This window comes from Sus scrofa, chromosome 3, assembly GCF_054392235.1.
Source record: "Sus scrofa isolate SSC_HxYL_T2T_F1_AM1 chromosome 3, Sscrofa_HxYL_maternal_Yorkshire_Landrace_v2.0, whole genome shotgun sequence".
Classification (NCBI taxonomy): domain Eukaryota; kingdom Metazoa; phylum Chordata; class Mammalia; order Artiodactyla; family Suidae; genus Sus; species Sus scrofa.
The window spans coordinates 112,453,131-112,475,374 of NC_139385.1; the positions used below are offsets into that span (position 1 = coordinate 112,453,131).

Sequence of the window (22,244 nt, forward strand, 5' to 3'; positions counted from 1 at the left end):
AGCCACACGGTTGGGCAATAGATAAATTCTCCAAAGAGATCTTTCCTTAAACTCTGATCCTATATTTGCAATGAACCATCCTCCAATATGAAGGTCCCTTTCTTTCCAAGTGGAAGGAACAATTCTATTCAATAACCAAATATGTAACCACTTTTCAAAATATTTCACCCCCAAAATAGACTAAATTATATAAATATTTAAGATAAAGCTGTTACGGCCCACATGTCCAGTTTTGAGAAAAATAATTATCTTACCTTCTTATACTTGACATTAAAATTTGAAAAATACTCCAAGGAAGAAATCTTGAAGGATTTGCCATTTTTATGATGCTCATATAATTGAAGAATATGGCTAAAATAATGACCTGGGTGAGAATTATCTATGTGGTTGGCAAGAACATATTTTAAAATGAGAGAATGAGCCAAAAGAAAATGTGTTAAGATTTCACCCGAAACTACCCTTGTCCAAGATATTTGAAAGTCATTATCCTTAAGGAAGATAGATTCCCAGTTTTCAGAAAAAAACAGTAAAATTAAAACTTGTATTCTCAGTTTTTATATGAGAATCAAAGCTGGGAATACACAAATTTTGGCTTTGGCAACCAAAAAATATGCTTCTGGAACATTTTTCTGTATTATTCTATTCTTTTGCTGTATACACTGGACTTGTACAAATATCCTATAAAAATGCTTTTGATAATTTCCTCATTTTTTATTGTTGTGAACTTTCTAAATTTCACAACATAGTAACTTGATAACTTCATTTATAAAAGGCTCATTTCACTTTGATGTTATTCACACTTCATAATTAATTTGAATATTTAAAATAATTAATACTTCAGATGGGATATTGAGCTTGAGTCTAGCCTAAGTAAACAAGTCCAGACAGACCTATCAGTAGCTAAAAGGCTTCTGAAATACTGGCCTTTTCATGCACAGCAAATAAAAACGTTGTTTTCAATCTTCTTTTTCATCAAAAGTTGCCATTTCAACCAATGCAAAAACAAAAAGATTTGAAATGCTAGTTTGAAGATTATTTCTGTGAGAATCAGACATGGTTTCAGCAGAAAATCTCCTCTATTCCATCTCTTCCTAGAGCTTAAATATACATAAATACAAAAATAGATGATGTATGCCAAAGAACTCAAATTGCATTTTCAGATGTCTAGGATTACCCTAAAAGCCCATGTCAGGTTAGTGTTCCTTTTTATCAGATCTCTTTCATACGTGGAAAAATGGGAGAGAGATGTGGAAGGAAGCAGATTCCAGATTTTTTTTTTTCCTTTTTAGCTAAAGATGCAAATTCAAAGTTGTGTAAAACCTGCTTAGAATACTGTTAATTAAATCTATTCTTCAAAAAAATAAGTAGATTTTAAGAAGACAGAAATTCATTTTTCTTCCCTCAGTCGGCAAGCGTTTCTAATAGAAATTTCTTGGATCAATTAGGGCTCCTTTCTGACTTTCTGAATTACCCTCTGTTTTGGGCCATGGGGGCGGCGGAGGGTGGGGAGTGGGCACATTGAAAACAGCTCTTGAAAAATAACCCTTCTCTAGGTCAAATATTGTGGTATTAAAAGGTTGAAATTTTGTATTTTTCCCTGGAAACATAGCAGTGAGCCAACAAGCCCTCATACATTCATCATTATTTTCTAGAAGTGTGTTTTGGCACGTTGGGATAAAAAGAATGGGATGCCCACCTAATTCTGCCCCTAATACCTAATCATCTACCACCATGTAGATTCTCCATTAGCTGTAGTTTAGCTTAGATATTCTCAACTTAACCAAGCCTCAACTCTCATGTATACTGGTTGTCTTATCCCTAGTTTTGCAAACTAGCCCTTTCAACCAGTTGGTGCATGAGATATCTCCAAGGGGAAGGATGAGGAGCGGGTAGAAAGTGGGATGTAACTTTCATGCCAAGTCACTGGAACCTATTTAACCAACTGTTTTACTACATATTGGACTCCATTTGGGACAATTCTATTGAAAATACTAGAAGGACTTTATTGGTATTTCATCAACTAAACTTTTGTGGTACTGGATCTAAGCAAAGGATAGCATCATGCAAAAAAATTAAAGTTATTTTTATTAGCTACACTGTTGCTACAACTTGGAAGAATTTCAGTCTAAAATAAGAACAGTGTTTTGCTGCCATCACTAATCCTATAGGAAATTTGACAGGCTGAATCTTCTTTGAGACAGATGATGCTATGGTGAATGTATACATGAGGCTTAAAATAATCTTGATAGTTCTCAGGTTATTCTCCCAGATTCTGCATAGATTTACTTTCTTAAAACAAATGAGTCTATTTCTCATCAAAATGGTTTCGGAATTTTCCCAGTAAGCATCCAAAAAACCTATGAGTTTTAGATTGCATCAGTGGCTCTGCTTCAGTGTCCACTTTTCTGATTTCTGACCCTTAATCCCTGTGCACATCTTTCAGGAACAACTGCAGATGGTGAGAGAAAGCCAAATGGAAGGGCTGTATTCCCTTTCAAAAGACTAAATTGACTTTTTACTTTTAAAAATGACTGTTTCAAATTTTTTATTTTAAGGACAAACCCAAGAGAGACGCTTTTAAATGCCAGATCTGAAGCAGATATTGCATTTTTGCAAAACTACCAGGAAAATTTGTTAATGATAGAGACATGGGATTTACCAACATCAGTGCCGAATCACTGCTCTCCCCCATGCCATCATAGAGTATCAACAAGTGAACAAGAAGTCAGTCAGGAGAGACAGATCACTATTAGTTTCATAATCACGTCACCATCAAATGCTAGATGGGGTCAGGAAGTAGGCAAAATAGATGGGATCAATTCTAATCCTCATCACCTTGCTCACCTGCATGATGGCTATGGTCTATGAGCATGAGAACAATGCCAGAAATACATTTTTCACTTGATGTGAATATTACCTCCAGAGATTCTTTTCTGCTCTGAGCTGCATATTGCGTTTGACTCAAACATTTCCAAACAGAGTCATGCAACTCCATCACATACTTGTTGCCTGCTTGGAGAATTAATCCTCTTTGCAAACTGGTTGCCATGGAACCAGTTTTTAAAAACACTGAGAAAGCAACATAGCTAAGTGATGAGGAGGATCCAGTGATAACTAGTCTAAACTTGTATTTTTTTTTTTTCTTTCCAGCCAATGCACTGACTCTTCAACTCAAAAAAAAAAAAAAATCATTATTTCATTAGTAAAATGAAAATAGTAATTGCATTGTTATTGTTTAAAATTAATTGATAATCTCTTCAGAGTTTGAAGCTTCCACTAACTAAAAATGAGATCCATGGGTAACATATGATTTTACCCAAAGCTGGGGTTTGTTTTGTGAAGAAACCAGAACTGGTTTGGGTCTCTTTAGAGCAATACACGAGATATTTAACAACATTTGAAAATAATGAGGAAGGTTCAGCACAGGCTGCTAGGTTATAGAGGTGGGCAAGGCTTCTGACAGGCTCTAAAAGTTTTGCTCCTCCATGGAAGATTTTATCTGTCATGGTTCCCAGTGGAATATTTCCCCACACTCCTTCAGTAGGAGACTGACATGGCTCCAGAATCTGCCTTTCATTTTCTAATTCTCCCAGGAGAAACAGCCATTCCAGAGGTTGTAATATAAAAGAAAAACGGGGGGAAAAATAACAGGAGCCTCATTGGTTGATCCAGAAATTTTGTTCCATATTACTAATTGTCTCCATATTACTATTCTAATTGTCTCCATATTACTATTACTAAATGGCTTTTTTAAAGTGACTGCAACCCACCTAGGAAAAAGATTTGAGGAGCTATTTCTAACCCTTAATCAAAAGTCAGAAATTACTTTGATGACAGGATCTTAAAGTTGCTTCATCTTCCTGCTTAGTCCTCGCAAATCAATAGGGATTGAGCAATGCAGAAAGTGTTTGGACAGTACTCATGAATTAGAATTCAGATCTGGGTACTGGAGCTAAATAAATATCAACTGGCAAATTACCTGAGGAAAAAGAATCAGAAAGAAGTTAAACCCAAAAGGGCCACAGTTTAACAAATCTGTCCTCCAAGATCATTGACTTATTTTATGTTCAGTTAAAACTTTTTAAAAAACATATATATATAACCAAGGCAATGGAGTCATGTTTAAATCGAATGTCAGTCTATCACATTTTTTAAATCATACAATCCCATAAACTTTAAGCATTTATTTTGGGCAGAGTATTATAGGCACCCAAAGATAATATGAAGAATTCAAGACAAGGTAATTTCAAGAAAATTAACACTAGCCCTGAATTTAGTCAGGAAGAGTCCAGTTGTGACACTTTAATTAAATTAACCTTCCATTTTTGGTCTAGAGATATTTTGTCAATTTGAGACTGCTTAATGGGGTCAGGCTGAAACATATCAAGGAATCTTCCTTAAATAGAAATAGAACCATTCATTTTCCTAACTTCACATTCTGTCTTTCACCAATGAGATAAATGAATTTAGACATATCCAATGTCTGCCATGCACCAAAGTCTATAGGAGAGTGACATCCAGTCTTATTTCAACATTTCAAGTTGGGGAAAAACTTGTTCTGAAGATCATTGGCCTCCTCGTTACTGCATTTTTTTTTTCCTACCACGTGTTGATATTAATTCATCACTGGATTTTCTTTGTCTGCTGCTCTTTTGACTTTGAGGTATCTGGCTGTATCTCAGGGAGTCCCAACTCCAGCTGTCACCTTTTAACAGCCAAGTAGAGAAGACCTTAGTCCCTATGTCTGAGGACACAATGTCCTCTTCATTCCAACATCAAACAGTCCCCAGGGAGGAGGCCCCAAAGGCTTTCCTCTTTTGAAAATTAGAATTTGTTTGAGGATTATGAATCTTGAGCTCTCTAAGACTTGAATTTCCTCATCATTAAATGGAGGACTTCATCTTTCACTTGGTTTTCCAGAACATACCAAGCCCTATATGATCCATGGTTCCTGTTATCAACCCAGTGGGTATGGGTTGAAGGTGCTTTAGGTTGTGAACCAGTTGGTCCTCATAAAATGCCTTGTGGTACTTGATTACCAGTGTAAATGTCAAGCCAAGAAAATCATATTAAGTCTGATAGGCATTTACGCACTACTGAAAAAATTTCCCTTCCCTAAGGAGAGTAAAAAATGTCTCCCTTTGCAGTATGCCAACAACAGAACATTTAAAGAGTTGGGAGTGCATTCCACATCAGTGACTTTCCTAAGGTTGAATCTGTGGTTCTTCTAAATGTAAACTGTGACTTCACACAGTTTCCCACAGTAATTCTACTTTTTCATTTTTTTGTACTTAATTACAACTGACTGACAGCAGTGATTTCATACTAAAGTGTGTACATACAAACAGGATGCACATTGACCAGGAGAAAGATGTTAAAAGATAGAGTATTCTAAAGGAAGATGAAAAAAGGATTGCATTTGCTATGGATTCAAATGTCGTTTAAACACCTCTCTTGTTATGGAGAAAATGAATCCTGAAAAACATTTTACAAAAAGATTTCAATCCCATCCCTAGCAATCATCTGGTTTGCCACAGCCCAAATGTCTCATTAGCAATCTGAAATTGCACACGGTTGGAGAAAATATAGCAAGAGGATATAGACACTGCCATGGGGAAAAGAAAAAGAAAAAAGGAAAAAAAGCAACTGTGACTAACTCTGCTTATGTAAACAAGGAATGTCTTAGTGGAATACATGTAAGCTTTCTCCTGAAGGAATCCCAGTTAGAATACCATCAGAAATAGCAAACCCATTTCAACATCACAGCAGTAATATATGCCAATTTTATTAGCACTGAGGCACAAAGCCACATTTGTCAGGGGGAAAGGTAAACAAAAATTCCCAACACTGCAACTGATAAAGCCACCTTTCAAGAGCAGTTGTTGAGAGAGAAATTTAAAAGGTAGTATTTTTGTCATAACTATAGTAATGTCTAGTAATGTCTCTGACTTCCACCTAGGGACAAAATTACTCTTACTTCTCCCATTATAAGTTTTTATATAGAGCTGATATTCCACAGCAGTAGGCATCCTATTTTTATATTTTGTTAAGTACCTCTCATTTAATTTGACCCCCATTTCACATTTGATTAGAAAATCCTAAACTGGAAACATAGATTTTTCTGCCTTTTTAAAAAACAAATCTGCACCATAAGCATTTTCTAGAGATGACTGCCTTAAGCCATCCTGATAGCCCTGTCAATCAGTGACAGGTGCGTGGATTAAGGCGCGAACCTGTAAATGGACTGAAATTTCCTTCTGCACCAGGAGCTGCCTCTTCACACAAACTCATGTCTCTTCTTCCTCAACCCCTTGTGCCAGCCCAGCCTCTTGAACTGACCCAGGTCCACCTGTCAGTCAAAAGAACCGCAACTTCTAATTACACGTGTTGACAGCTTGTCCAACTGAATTTCGCATCGATGGAATTTCACGGAGTGCCTTTAGTGTTCTTGCTTCCTCTTTACTCCTTTATATAGGTCCTTGCATTAGATGGACTTTAAAAAGTATTTTACTAGAAAAACCCAACATAATTTTGTGTTCGGGGAAGAAACTGTGAACAACCTTAGCTATTATAATCACTCTGAGATAATAGGGACAAGAATTTCACCTGTGTGGCAAGAGGAGCCATTTAATACTATTCCTAAAATAATATTCTCTGAAGAAAGGCCATAGAGTCTTCCTGAAATAGTTTTTTTGGGACTCAAATCTAATACTGTATAAAAGGCACATTCCCTTCAGAGGAAGGTCATAGGTTAGAGCATGAGTTTGTGTCACATTTTACATGGATTTGCTGCATATGCAAATATAGGACTTAAACTTTGGAATCTCTGTTTCTCAAAAATTAAACTGGCACCAGTGGAATCTGTCCCTTGACTACATTATAAGAATGACTTGGGAAAAATCCAATACTGATCTTCACATTCTAAATGGAAAAGCTTTGTCCTGGGAGCACAAATAACTGGTGTGTTTTAAAATAAGCTGCTACAGGGGTTCTTAACACCTGGTCCCCAACAAGAAAGCAGAAGCAGCAACTTTGAAATTTGATAGGTGTCTAAATTCTCTGGTGCCACCTGAGGCCCTAACTCAGACCTACGAATCAGAAATTCTGGGAGTGAGCCCCGCACTGTGGGTTTTAACAAGCCCTTGGGATGGTTCTAAAGTTATGTTCAAGTTTGCATGGTCAAGAAAAATTCATGTCACGCACAGTTTAACTCTGTCTCCTCATAGGAAGAAGCTTTAAAGCTTAAATGATCAGTTCCACCTAGGCCCAGCCCATTCTGATATATGGACAGAAATATCCACCAATCCAATGTAAAATACAATTTAAAGGAAAATTGATCCTAACAAACACTCCTTACTTGTGTAACTGAGCTTCAGGCAGGATCTCCAATCAAAGAGATTTCAGCTTTTCTAGTTCTTTTCTTTTCTAGTTCTTTTTTAAAACCAACAGCTAATCTGCTTTGCCTGACTGCCCAGGGTCTAGAGAATGACCTTGGACACCTGTTTCTTGATTAGCTCTGGCCCATTTGCCTTAATGCTAAACCGACATTTAACAGAACCGAGTTATAGTTAATGACAAGGTCTACTAGTTTGAAGAGACGGTATGGACAGAACTAAAATGACTACTGATTCCAAGTGAGCTTTGGTTTTAGGAGATAGTTTCAAAGGCTCACATAGCTCATAAAAGCTGGAAACCACAGACAGAGTAGACATCAATCTCAAGACCCCTGGGAGCTTTTTCCTAGGCTTATTTGAATTGGTGCAGAACCAGACTGGAGAGCCAGCAAGTGATTTTGCTTCTAAAAATGGCTTAAGTAAGGGAGTTTAAGATAGTAGGTTACGTGTGTGTGCATATGTGTGTATGCTTCCTTAAATCAAACCTGAAAATAACACATTAACAGCTACTTCAAACATCCATATGTATTGTGGCCCCTCCTGTTGATCCAGAAAAGTAAATTCAAAGTTGGCAAAAAAGAGGCCTCAAATAGAATCTCAACAGTAATATTTTGAAGAAAAATGTTAAACTATCTTTCCAGGTCTCCCTTAGAAGGAGTCAGACTGGTCAGATACCTTCACATGACTGCTATTTTTCAGGAATTACTGAAAAAGATAATTGATATATCATAATGTTCTACTTGCTTCTCTAAAATCTGTCGACCTGGTCAAAGTTTGAGCATTTGGGTGTCCCATCCCATGTTCTGCCTCTGACAGCTTTTTCTCACTGGCTCTTCCCTGATGTGACCTGACCATCACATAGCCCCAGCTAAAGCACAGTCTCTCCATCCTCTGTCCCCACCCCCATGCCCATCTCCATCTACATATTGTCTTTCATTCAAAGTTAAAGGCTCACTGAGAAGATACTTCTTAGAATAATCACCAAATGTCAAGATGCTTATTGAGGGGACATGCACTTTTGTAGGGGAGGGGCTGGATCACACTGACTGGGACTCACTCAGGTCCAGCAACTTGACCTCTCTTCCAAAACTTTGCAGTCCACAAGGCCAACTTATAGCGGTGGCTAGCCTTTGTCCACAATCCTTGGTTTTTGTGATTAACTCAAGTCTTGAAATCTTGAAACAAACCTGGATCAAAATTTTCTCTCAGAAAGGAGTTCCCACTGGGGCGCAAAGGGATCGGCAGCATCTTTGCAGCACCAGGACACAGGTTTGATCTCCAGCTGGGCATAGCAGGTTAGAGGGTTCAGTGTTAAGTGTAGGTTGCAGCTTCAGCTCAGATCTGATCCCTGGCCCGGGAAATCCATAAGCCATGGGGTGGCCAAAAAAGAAAATACTCTCAGAAAGCTTAGGAAAATAAGTTACATCTTCTAAGGCCCTTTTAACCTATATGGTACCTTAAAAAGGCCTTGACATTAGAAGGTAACAGATAATCTCCTGGCAGCTTTTGCCTTTCAGTGCCATTCACAGTGATTTTCACAGGCCAGTGGTGCAATTTAACCCTTCTAATAAGCCATAATAATAGTTGTTGGCACAACTGTTATTACAATGGGGACTTCCCTGGATTTCATCTATTAATTTGCGTAGACAGTAGGAAGCTCACACTGAAGAGACATTTTGAGCTTCCTAGATGAGGGCAACAGAAGGAACCAGGACCTTGTACAGACTGTATATCTGCACAAAACATAGCTTCATGCCCTGGGAGTGCCCTGTGAGGGGCAGGTGAGATGGGAGAATTCAAGGAGGAAACATTTAGAACATCTCCTTTGTCTTTGATCGCAATTCATTCCCACTGAATAAGCTTGGTGGATACTTTGATAGTGAACTTAACTCCTTCTAGCTAGCACAACAGGCAATCCTTAAAAAAAAAAAAGGGAGGCAGGACATTGTGTCAAAGGTGCCTCTTCCTGAGAGGTGACAATTAATTCCCTGTAAGAGACAGAAGAAAAAAAAAAAAAAAAAAGACGCACCTATTCACATTCTGTATGCTCAGTGTAAAGGACCCACCACAAACTCCCCAGACAGAAAGGGGGAGGATGGAAAGACGAGGGGCAAAAACGCAGACAGCAATCCTAACGTTCCTCTAGTTGACCCCGAAGGTGTTCACATGTCTAAAGCTATTTTTTAAATCACTGCATTTTGAAATTTCTGAGTAGTGATATGTCAGTTTTACATTTGAATGCTTAACTGACTTTTTCCAGGTTCTATTCTTCCATGCCGATGAGTGTAATCTCTAAGACTTGCCATTTTGAGTACATACACACCACCACACACACACACGTAGACACACACAGACACACACACAAAGGTAAATGCATTACAGATTATTCATTTTGTGGGAAACACAATGTATTATAACCAAAAAGATTCTAGTGGATTCTTTCAATGTATTTCAGTGATAATATTTTGTGGGAAATAAAGGTATTCATACCTTCTCTTTGTTGACCATCTTGTTGAATTTATGATCTTAAGCAACACTGTTAAAAATGTCTGTGTAAAATATCAATGAATCCATATTCCTTGAATTTGACTTTCAAAAAAAATATGTGCTATTTTTTTCTATCTGTGGTGTTTTCCTATTAACCTGTAGTAGTGAGCAAGTGAGTGATAATCATCAAAAAGGAAAATGGCCTACACAAAATGTTAAAAGTGGAGGAAGTTATTATAGGCTTCTGCCAAACACCATTGTTTCATAATCTAGATTAACTTTCTTCCATGATTATAAGAAATGCTCACTCACCCTGTCATCTTCTGTCTTTTGAAAATTCATATTTTGTATTTCTAAGGGCCAAGGAAGATGTTTTTTAAGCCAATGTAACACACAGGCACCTTGGAAAGGAGACATGCAATGACTTGGGTCAACTACATAAGGGCAGGTTAGCATTCCAACATCTGATGGCAAATTTAGCACTCTTTCCTATAATCCTTATAGTGCACTAAATTACATTTGGGGATTTCAGCTGCTCTTTTCAAATTAAAGGCACCAACATTAACAATAGATCCCATCTAACATGGAGAGGTATTAAAACATTCTCGTTCAAGCACCTTAAGTGAGTGGAAATTACCGTCTAATTTCCCCACCTCACCATCTCATGTAAATTAACCTGGAGGTCTAACAGTGTCACATAGAAGGTTATGAGACTACGCAGACTATGAGATTTGTGCAGTTAGCAAGAACTAGCCATTAAAAAAATATATTCAAATGTTTTGTACATAAAATTTTCGATTCCTATAGTTTTGTTCAAACTGCTGTCTTTTAAAATAATTAGATATTATTTGAATTTTAAAAATAATCTAAGTTAGATGTTGCTTTATGGACTCTGTAATTCAATGTACACTCAGCCATATTCCTGTGGGAAAACATCAATCTTACTGACTTTCTTGGCATGAGCCAGATCTTCATAGATTCTTTAAGGACTCTAAGTATGAGACATAAAACGAAACAAAACAAACAAAAAAAACCCACCAAAATTAAATGCTAGTGAAGAAATTAGAAACCTATTGTATAAAATGTATTTTTAAAATCTTAAGATATATGTGATTAACACTGCCTGTTAATCCAGTCTCTTTGTGAAATAACCACAGCATAATATTTGTTAAGACTCTTAAACACCAAATATTTGTGATGTTTGTATAGCACCATTGTTATAGCACGTGATTTCCAATGGTAAGCATCTTTGTTGTAATCATGTCAGCCCACAGAAGAATTTATTCTGCTGTTATGTACAACCAGCTCTCAGAATTCAGATTTCCTGCAGCTGCTGTATCACCAATAAATGAGAATTAATTGTGAAAACAGTTTTTAAAGAATTGAGTTTATGATCACTGTGCATTTTCCTAATGAATGAATTCAGAGAGTTTTATTTTTACCAGAAATGCTCTCTCTCAGTCAGTAAATACAACTGCTGATTTCAACCGTACTATGATTTCAATGGTTTCTATATTCTTGATCTAACTACCAAAAACCAGAAGCTTGTTTCAAGATGCGTCCTAACAAATGTATAATAAATGACTTTTCCTGCATGCCGCCTGAGATACATTGTAATTTGAAATGTCTTATTCAACAAATTATATATTTCACAACCCCAAAATGAACTGGCAATATTTCTCATGTGTATAACTGATAATATGTTAATATCAAAATCAGAAGCAGTATCTGTCATACATGTATGTTTGTTATATGTGACATTTAACTTGCTAAACTGTAATCTGTCAAGTGTTCATTGCCTGAACTCAACTCCATACAATTCATTGTCTTAACTGTTTCCTAATCATAACATATTTCGTAACACTTAAATATAAATGTTTGTAAATTAGCCATTTTTTTATCGACTTTTGGGTGTTTTCAGTGTGACTCCATTAATTAATCCAAACAAAGGAGAATCAAACCTTTCCCCGTCGTAGTTTGGTCCAGGCCAAGGACATTTTTCGCTACAGCAAAAATGGATTCTTTCATCCAACAGATATTTCCTGAATATCTACTGTGGTATCTCAAAATCAAATATTGGGAGAATTCTTGTCAACTAAAGTAATCACAAACCCACAGCTCCCCAGTGAGGATTTCTAAACTCTCCCTAAACAATTCTTCACTGACTTTCATGGAACTAAGAAATTGTTTTGTTTCTGTGATAAAACAAAGATAGAAACTGTCCACAGAAGAGTCTTAGATTAAAACACAGTACATTTGGCCCTGGAAAAATGCAACCATCACTCACATAAGTATTGTCTTAAACTCAAACTTAAAAATAAAATTCAATGAAAGAGATTTGACTCTAACTCTAGAAGAAACACTTAAAAGATTCCCTCTTGAAATTTGCGTATTATTTCTGTTTTAAAATATTATCCTTGAGATTCTTTGCTACACAAAAAATGCAGCATCAGGTCACATTTCCTAAAATTGTACCCCTAAGGGGGAAATCAAGGAACTTTGTAAAAGAGGAAGAAAATATCTGATGAAAGGATAAATATTCATCCACAGACCACCACAGAGGAAGTACATCCAGGATGTTTTCTCAGTGATGGTTTTCCTTACATGGGTCAGATGATTTCCCACTTTTTAAAAAGTGTTTGCACATGCACACACACTGACAGCCAGATTCACATCTCCTACCATGTTCTCACTTTTCTTATTCAAGGAGATGCCTCCATAAAAGTTTGTGGTTCCTGCCATCATGGTGTTTAGAGTAATGTTTAGAGTTAGTACTTTATACCTTGACTTTGGTATCACCAATTGTTTTTCTGCAACATTTGTAATTCCTTTGAACTGTTGAAAACAACTGTAACTTGCCATTTGCACAGATATTCATTCTTTCACTCACTGTAAATATTTGCTAAGCAATGGAGGGGAGATTCCATCTTTCTATACTGTCACACGTATAGAACAGCGCCCACCAGTGCTGCTTTGTGGAGTCAGAAAACTCTGGATTTAGATTCCAGCTTTGTCAGTTTCCCTGGCTAATCTCATAAAAAAACAATCTTATCATCACTCTGAACCTCAATTTATTTCTGAGCAAAATGAGACTAATAGCATCTGCTATTAAGGTTGTCAGGAAGGGTAAATGAAACAGTAACATTTGTTTAGTGCTGGAAACTCATAAGGCATTTAATAAATGGTTGTTGTCTTTCTGTTCTACATAATACTTAGGCCCCTTATACCAGTGACCGAACTTGAGTAAGGCTCCTTGGAGACCTCTTCTTGACCAGGCCTTGACCTTGGGCTCTGTTCCTGGCTCGCTTAGAAGAGTTTTGGCAAAAACCCTGCTGGGTCAGGTCAGCATTATGAAAATCCCCCCAACCCTTGATATTTGATCAAGTTTGTCATCCCCCATCCTTGAGATCTTATCACCCTGGGCTGCCTTTGGCAAGACTGCTATTCAGTCAGACTAGCACATGATGTTTTCTCTTAGTAATTTTCTACCCACTGACCCATACCTGCTCCTTGGCTACTAATCCCCATTGGTCTTCTTTCTATTCAGAGTTGAGCTCAGTCTCTTTCTTCTATTTATAGTAGTTCCCTCTTTGAATAAAGTCTTCCTGACCATCTTTAACAAATGTCTGAATAAATTTTTCTTCACCATCAGCAATATCTTCCTTGCTGAAAGATGGAAAGACCAAATGAACTCAATTCTGACTTACTTCATTGCAGTAGCTTTAGCCAACATGTATCAAGGGCTTGCTATCAACCAGGTAATATACTAAGCACTTTACTTGGATTACATCCCAAATCTTCACAAAAACCTTCTGAAAGGAGTATAATTTCTGTCCCCTTTCACACGTGAGAACTTGAATCTTAGAGAAATCCTTGCCCCAAATCACATACCTACTAAGTGGCAGAATCACAATTTGAATTTAAGTCTGTCTCCAAAGCTTAAGTTTATGATCATTGATAAAGACAGGCAGAGTAACACAATCTTGAAAATATCCAAACTCCCAAGATGACATAATTGTCTATCAATACATACAACCTGTGCAATCACCATGATCACCAGATGAGACAAAAAATTTCATCCAGATTTGATGTACAATTGCATGGTAACAATCCAACAGCATTATTATCATAGATCTAATAATTTGTGACAAGAGAGGATATAGAATGTCATATCACTAAAGAGGCCTTAGCTAATATTCCCCAGATGCAAGAAAAGTACACGAAGTAAGTTTTTCATGCCTCATCAAAGTCACCTTGGAAACAGCTCATCCAACATCACCTTTCACATTTTAGACAACCATGGAGAACAGACATATTTCTTTCTTGCTGTCTTGGCCTGCCCTATCTGTACACGTCCAATTTGAGAATAAAAATAAACCTGACTTCACTCACAAACTCACAACACAATTCTTTTAACAAAGCAAGTTATAAGATGATCTTGAATGACAAAAAAAAAAACAAAACCACATATGTGGTAGATAACCCATGAATAAGAAAAATACAGTCCAAAAAATGTGCTGAGGTATACCAGGAATCCTCTCTTATTGCAAATGACCATTTTGTTCTAAGGTTGTCCATGACACTAGCTACACTGCAGCATTATTTTCATCACCTGTGAACAGCAGTCATTCTCCAGTTGGGCCTAGTCTCTGTATTTATTGGCTGCATAGCCTGTAGCCACAGACAGAGAAAGACAGTATAATCAAATCCAGGGATTTGCCAGTAAACTCTTGATTTTTCTTTTCATTTAGACCCAATAATTAAACACATTTAAGTACAGATTCCCAAGACCCTACAATTTAGGTGCTTACAAAGGCAGAACGATTAGTAGTTCATCCTGGGATCTGTGCTCACCCATTCAGTGGCAGATGAAACATCACCCCACTGCAAGGACTAATAATGGATACACTGCAAGTATACAATTAGTGAAGGTCACATTCAATCCTTAGGTTCACACCTTAGCCAGATCCTTTTTAAGTACCTCTGCTTCCATATCTCATTGATTGGCTGAAAATGGAATGCCATGAGATATTTTCAGAAATTCTACAATGATAAATCTGTAACATGTGGAGGTTCTCTATGACAGTCCCAGGCATATCCTACCTATTTAAAGGAAATCATGTCATGTGAGCAATAACACAGGCCTTTGTTACCAAAGATCTGATATTGCAAAGACTTTTAAAAAATTTTTATAGCAATGAAAAACTATTAAATGCACATACAACAAAGGGTTCCTTCTGGGTTCTTGTTCTTACCATATGTCACTAAAAATAAGGTACAAGTATAATAAGAATTCAGTAACACAAACTAGAAAATTCGACAAAAGGTCAAGACCTCATCAAACAGCTGCACCTATTCTGACAGTTCTCCTGATTTTACTTTGTGAAAAAAAAAATGTTAACAACCTTCTTTGGTTACCATGAGAACTAGAGGACAAACAACCAAGCAAGTTTCCTAAAGGGAAAAAAAGCATGGCCATCTGTCTCGAAATTCTAGCCAGCAAATTTCAAGCATGTGTAAGTCCCAGCCCTAAAGAAGCTAGGACCTAAAGCTGTGAATGAGAAAGTCTTGTCCTTGATCAATCTGAGGCACTCATGTTTGGGCATAGTACAGTAAGAAAAGAAGCAAAAATCATGGTTCTATTATTGATTACGGAAAATCTGTATTTTCATGGCTAAAAGTGCCGAGTTGTCTCATCCCTCACACAATACTAAAGATTTCTACTAAGCCACAGTTCCATAAATTCCAAGGGCAAGATGAACTCAAATTCCTATCTAATCTCCTTCTGCTGATAGATAAGAACATAGAGATTTTTTTTTTCAAATATCCTCCCCCAAAGGCTTTTCAATTCAATAGCAATAAATTACCAAAGTTCCTATGTCTGACAAAGATAATATGAAGCAAAGTCCAAATGTCATAAAACATCCAGTTGTGAAAAATGGATGAAAACATGCAAGAGCATTTGTGCACACAGGCACACACACACAATAGCTATGAGAAGAACAAATACAATATTAGAGCCTCTTAGAACTGATGAAGGATGAAATAGAAAAAATCACAGGCAAATACCAGACCCTTTCAGCTCAGTGAACCAGGGCACTTCATTTTTCTTTGAGTCAGAAGAAGCTTGAGAAGGAATATCATGTTTTTTAGTTATGGAAAGCACTAGTGCTTGAGACCTGCTGTGACTTTTGAAAAACTGCTGTACCTCTATTCACTATGTAGGGTGAATCTTACAAGTCTAAGTGTCACTGTGTTTCAGTTGCCTAACTCCTAATTGTCCTGCAGAGAGGCACTAAAGCCTCATGGTTAAGAGCACAAATTCTGGACCTGGACTAGTTGTGTTCAAATCCAGACTCTGCTAAGCTAGGTCATCACGGGCAAATTATTTACTTTATGCCTCAGTTTCCTCCTAAGTAAAAAAGGGAGAATAATAGCACTTACCTCGTGGAGTTATTGCAAAGATGAAATGAGTTAATATATACAGAGCCCTCAGACAGTGCTTGGCACATAATGAGGTTGATGTAAATATTACACCCTGTCTGTAGCCCATAGATAGAGGGATGTGAATGGTTGTTTGCTATCTACCCATACTGAAGAATGACTCAACTCAACTCTATATTTTAAAAAAGGGATAGGAAAAAAAAAATAACAGAATCAACTGAGACACAATGGGGAAGAGACTAAAGGAAAAATACAAAAGTCAAAGAAAGTGATGACATGCAAATGGACATTGAAAGGATGCATTTTAATGTGGAATAAGAAAAGGAGGATATTATGAGGAAGGAAGATTGATGGGTTCAAGTACTGATACACTTAGTGATGTCTGCTAAAGTACAGTCAACCCTTGAACAATGCAGGGGTCAAGGGCGCCCACCTTACTTGCCATCAAAAATCCAGTTATAATGGATAGTCAGTCCTCCGTATTTGCAGCCTCCGCATCCACTGATTCAAACAACTGCAGATCGTGTACTACTGCAGTGTTTACTGCTAAAAAAAAAATCCCAATTTAGTGGACCCATGCAGTTCAAACTCATATATTTCAAGGGTTAACTGTACTTTAAAACTTCTGCTTTATGAATGCTTTATAAAAAATAATATCAGTAGTTCACTTTTATAAAGTAGCAGCCACTGGTAGGCACTTAGCATACATTATCTCATTCAACACACACACACATAGTCAGGTATTATTGTCACCATATTTCAAATAAAAACTTGAGAACTGAAGAGGTCCCTAATGTGTGAGGCTTACATGGCTAATTAATGTAGACCCGGCATGAGGACCAGTCTAACTCCAGATTGCACATACCCAATGGGCTGCACTCACTTCCACACACATGTCAGGATTTGGTTCAGTTCTAGAAAAATCCAAGTGGATGGAACTGGTAACAGATACAAAGAAATCTAGTCCCGAAATTTTCTCCTCTGTTCTTTCTCCTTGTGGATTTTTTGCTAGATTGACAGTTTTATATTGTACAACTTCACCAGTAACAATAACCTCGTTCTTCTTCATAGTCTTAGTGAATCTATAGATTCATATCGTTGTTATTGTATGTATGCATATTGCAGAATCAGGTCTCTGCTATGGGCAAAATAAAAGTAATTCTTACATGATGGGTCTTTTTTTTTTTTAAGTCTCACACATCAAAATATTAAAAATCAAGCCTAAATTTCCCACATGGGGAAAATGTAGAAAACAGGGAGACTGGGCTCATAACCACAAATACCTATGCTTGATAAACTATTGCATTCCAGAAGACTGAACTGCATCAAGTTTTCTAAGCTGAAATGCATCACGTTTTCTTTTTTGCTTTTTAGGGCCTAACCTGCAGCATATGGAAGGTCCCAGCCGAGGGGTCGAATCAGAACAAAAGCTGCTGGCTTATACCACAGCCATAGCCACACCAGAACTGAGCCTAGTCTGTGACCTAGACCACAGCTCATAGCAACGCTGGATCCTTAACCCATTGAGCAAGGCCAGGGATCGAACCTGCATCCTCACAGATCATAGGCAGGTTCATTAACTGCTGAGCCACAAAGGGAACTCCCTGCATCGTTTTCTAAAATGCATACAAATATTTTCACAGGGAAACTAATTATTTAATTGCAGAAAGTTGTGAAATTGATGTTGCATCACAGTGTACTTATGAATTATTTCAGTTTCTTCAATATTTTCACAGAAACAAGTCAGAATGTGGAAGAACCTGTTTATTGTGATCATAAAATAATCATTCACCAAGTATGTCTTGGGAGAGATTTTTACAGAAATCTTTGAGGAGCCCTTGAGAAAGATGTAGAGCCACCAAGCATCCAAGGAAACTTGTGCACCGACCTCTTTGTTCTATTGAAATGACACTGTGGCACTATACACATGGTAGGAAAGAAACAGCAAGTTATTGTTCAAAGTTGAGATTAATTTCCTCCCACTGGCAAGATGACAAACAATCACTTACATATAAGAATCTCTTAGGGATAATGTGTTTAATTGGCAAAGTGCTTTAAGGGTAATTACTTTGCATTAAAGTCTGCCTATAAGAATTTAAGACTAAATCTACTATGACTAGGGTAGGGCATTTCCTTTTGATCTACTTACAATTAGAAGCATTTAATAAGCCATTGTCTTTATATGATTAAATGGAATTAAAGATGAGTTAGAAGGTTTTAGAACCCATAGAAGACCTAACTGACTTTTTCCCCTTTATGTGCCAGAGTGGAGAAATCTTTCTTGACTTCTTCTGGGGGTTGACTCTACTAAATTGCTGTATTTATTCACACAGAAGAGGTTCAGGAAATTAACCCAAAGCCTCAATAGCCTTATGTTTGGCCTGGAGTTGACGTTCATGGATGGATGGATAGATGAAAGAATGGAAAGACCAGGAATAGTCAGAGTCTAAAGACTGAATGGGACCACTATGGTAAATCAGGATATTGGAGAAGATTTCAGTTCTAAGCAGTTAGATTAGTGGTTTTAACCCTGATCATGCATTAACTAGCACCAGGAAAACATTTAAGATAAACACTTGGCTCAGGACCTCCCATAGGCCAATTAAATCAAAATCTTCACATGTGAGTTAAATAGTAGTGATAATACAGGTATTTTTCAATACTTTACTAGGTAGAGTTGTCAGGTTCTACACTTGATCTTAGCCAAAAGGCCAAGAAGCAATAGAGATATCAGGATCTACAAACAAAAAGATAGGATGCCCAGTTCAAGGTGAATTTTAGATTTAAAAAAACAAGTAATTTTTTAATTTAAGTATATCCCAGGCAACATTTGGGATATACTTACAACAAAATTTTATTTATCGTTTTTCTGAAATTTAAATTTAGGCATTCTATTATATATGGTAACCTTAGTTCTAATGTACAGTATTGAGAACAAGTGAGTTCTGTAAGTTAAGTGTGTGGGGCATGACAACAAGAAAGGATAATAGCAGCAAAGTAGGATGTCCAAGACATCTAGCATTTGGCAACCAGGAGCAGGGACACAGAAGCAGTGCTCTCTCTGGAAAGACTAAAGGTTCAAAGTAAATCCTCGGTTTCAAAGAAACTAGGGCATCAGATAAGAAGCCTAGGTGGAAACAAATTAAGTTTATGTGAACAAGACAAGGACCCAACTGTTTAGTACAATATACTATGGGCTTTTCATGGTCAAAACACTGTTGTAGAAGCAAAGACGGTGAGAACAGAATTCGCAGAAAATAAGATCCTCCACTGTGGCACCAAATCATGGATCCAGGAGACCTGGTGTTTTCCCTGCTAAAGAATGAATTCGTCTCAGAGCCTGGAGTGTGTAATCTTAGCGAGTTCTGAAGTGACCTTATTTCAGTGATTGGAGGCCTTTTGGCTTGAGGGCTGGACATTTCCTTATGGCAGAATCAGCAAAGAATCCAGCATCACATCAACAACTCTTAGAAGTGTCTCTATTGGCCAATATTCATGTCAAAGCAACAGCCAGATGAGAAGTGTTAAGAAGATAAGCCTTGAGCAAGATAAATGACACTGTAAGATTTTTCCTTTTGTGAACTGAAGATGAAAAAATGAAAGTAGATTTTGACATTAATGGGACTACAAAAGGAAAAAAAAAAAATTAGGATTCTTGCTCCCCCTTAGAAAAATCCAAAGGTAGTCTGGAGAAGAAAAAAAAAAATGGAAAATGTAACAGTGGAATATATCTCATTTTGAATACCAGTTTTAAAATACAGTTCACCCTTGAACAACACAGGTTTGAACTGCATAGGTCCACTAATACTAGGATTTTTTTTTCATTATTAAATACCACAGTACTACAAGATCCATGGTTGGCTGAATCCATGGATACAGAGTAACTAGGAAAACAAAAGGGGGACTATAAGTTACACGCAGATTTTCAACTATGTGGAGGGTCAGTGCCCCAACCTCCTATGTTGTTCAAGGGTCAACCGTATAGGAATAATTGTAATAAGAAATATGTATGATATCTTTTAATACTTCAAAAACTTCTATATAGATACATGAAAAAAGATACATTAATAGAAAAATGGATATTTTTGGGAACCAGAAAAAGATGCATATTAAAATTATACCATAATAATAATACATACACACCAAAATGACTGAAATTAAAAAGAGAATGTCAAGTGTTGGAAATAACATGAGTAACTGGAACTCATGCGCTGTTGGTTCAGTCATTTTTGAAAATCATTCAGTGTCCCCTATGAAATGTATAAATATGCATATCATATAGTCCAGCAATTCTACTCCTTAATACTCAAAGAGTGTGCAATATGCACCAAAACTCACGTGCATGTACATTAAAACCCAAACTGTAAAAACTCAAATGTTCAACAGTAGAAAGTTTCCTTAACTTGTACTATATGTATGCAATGGATGCAACAGAGAAATTTGTAGCAACATGGATGTAACTAGAGATCCTCATACTAAGTAAATCATAAAAAGAAAGATAAATACAATATGATATCACTTATATGTGGAATATGACACAAATGAACCTATCTACAAAACAGAAACAGACTCACATAGTAAACAGACTTGTGGTTGCCAAGGAGAGAGGAGGGAGTAGGATGGATGAGGAGTTTGGGGTTAGTAGATGCAAACTATTATGTTTCTAATGGATAAGCAATGAGGTCCTACTATACAGCACAGGGAATTATATGCAATCTCTTGAAATAGAACATGATGGAAGATAGGATGAGAAAAAGAATGTATATGTGACTGGGTCACTATCTTGTAAAGCAGAAATTGACACAAACTTGTAAATCAACTATAATTTTTTTAAAAAAGGAAGAAATGAGACGAACCAATGACAGCTATTCATGGTCATTTGACAAATTTTGCAAACATAAGGTTGAATTTAAGAATGAAGATACTTTTTAAAAAGCACAGTATATTTGATTTCATTTGTATAATGTCCAAGGACAAACAAAATAATTTTAATGCTGGAAGTCAGGAGAGTGATTATTTTGGAGGAAGATTAAGAGTGGCAATTGGGAGGAGGTATGATGCTAACATTTAGAATGCTGGTACTGTTCAATTTATTTTTTAAACAACACAAATGTATTATCTTGCATTTAGCAACACAAAAGTATTATCTTGGGAGGTTAAAAGTTGTTTTGTTTTGTTTTTTGGCTATGCCTGCAGCATGTGGAAGTCCCTGGGCCAGGGATCAAAGCCATGCCATGGCAGCAACCTGAGCCACCGCAGTGACAAAGCCAGATCCTTAACCCACTGTGCTGCAAGGGAATTCCAGGTACTGTTAAGGTTACTGACCTGGGGGGAGTTATGTGGGAATATTAACTTTGTGATAATTTTATGATCATTTTACTTTTTTCTATGTTTTATTTATTTTACAAAAGTTTTAAAAATCAAAGACTTATTAAGGGATCTAAAGATTTGTGTAAATATAAATGCCCTATTCCTGTATAGGAAAATTCAATAACAATGTCAACTGTTCTCAATCCATAACTATAATATAATCCCAATAAAACACCAACAGTTTTTTTTAGGCTAAGTGGAGGGTTAGTAGATAACATTAAATTCACATGAAAGGTGTAGAATACAGTAGTTCAGGATATTTTAAATGTTAAAAATAATGATGAGATGATAGCTCTTTCCAGTTAATAGTGTCAAAAGAAAATGTAGAAAGCATCACTTGATATAATTATTTGTTCAGAAGCAAATGGTTGGTGAACAGGGAGACTCTAAACTCAGTGTTAAGAAGCTCTGAAAGTTACAGCTCAGTTTATAAAACATGAATAAATACATAAATAAAACATTGTTTTCTGTTGTGATTGGTTACTAGCAACTTACGTTCCCTTTAGGGCAGTAGCAATGTTACTTGCTTATAGCTGATTGGCTAGGAAG

General features: G+C 36.7%; 1 long non-coding RNA gene and 1 pseudogene across 6 annotated transcripts in view; both read right to left on the reverse strand.

Moving 5' to 3' along the window:
• LOC106507388 (uncharacterized) overlaps nt 1-22,244 on the reverse strand; it is a 242,555-nt gene that overhangs the window by 14,748 nt on the left and 205,563 nt on the right. The window contains exon 3 of one of the 6 annotated variants that reach the window (XR_014842141.1): nt 16,759-16,868. The exons of the other annotated variants lie outside the window; for them this stretch is intronic. This is a non-coding gene — a long non-coding RNA (uncharacterized LOC106507388). The remainder of the gene's footprint in view (nt 1-16,758; nt 16,869-22,244) is intronic. 6 annotated transcript variants of the gene reach the window in all.
• Nucleotides 18,896-19,048, reverse strand: LOC146404859 (U2 spliceosomal RNA; annotated as a pseudogene).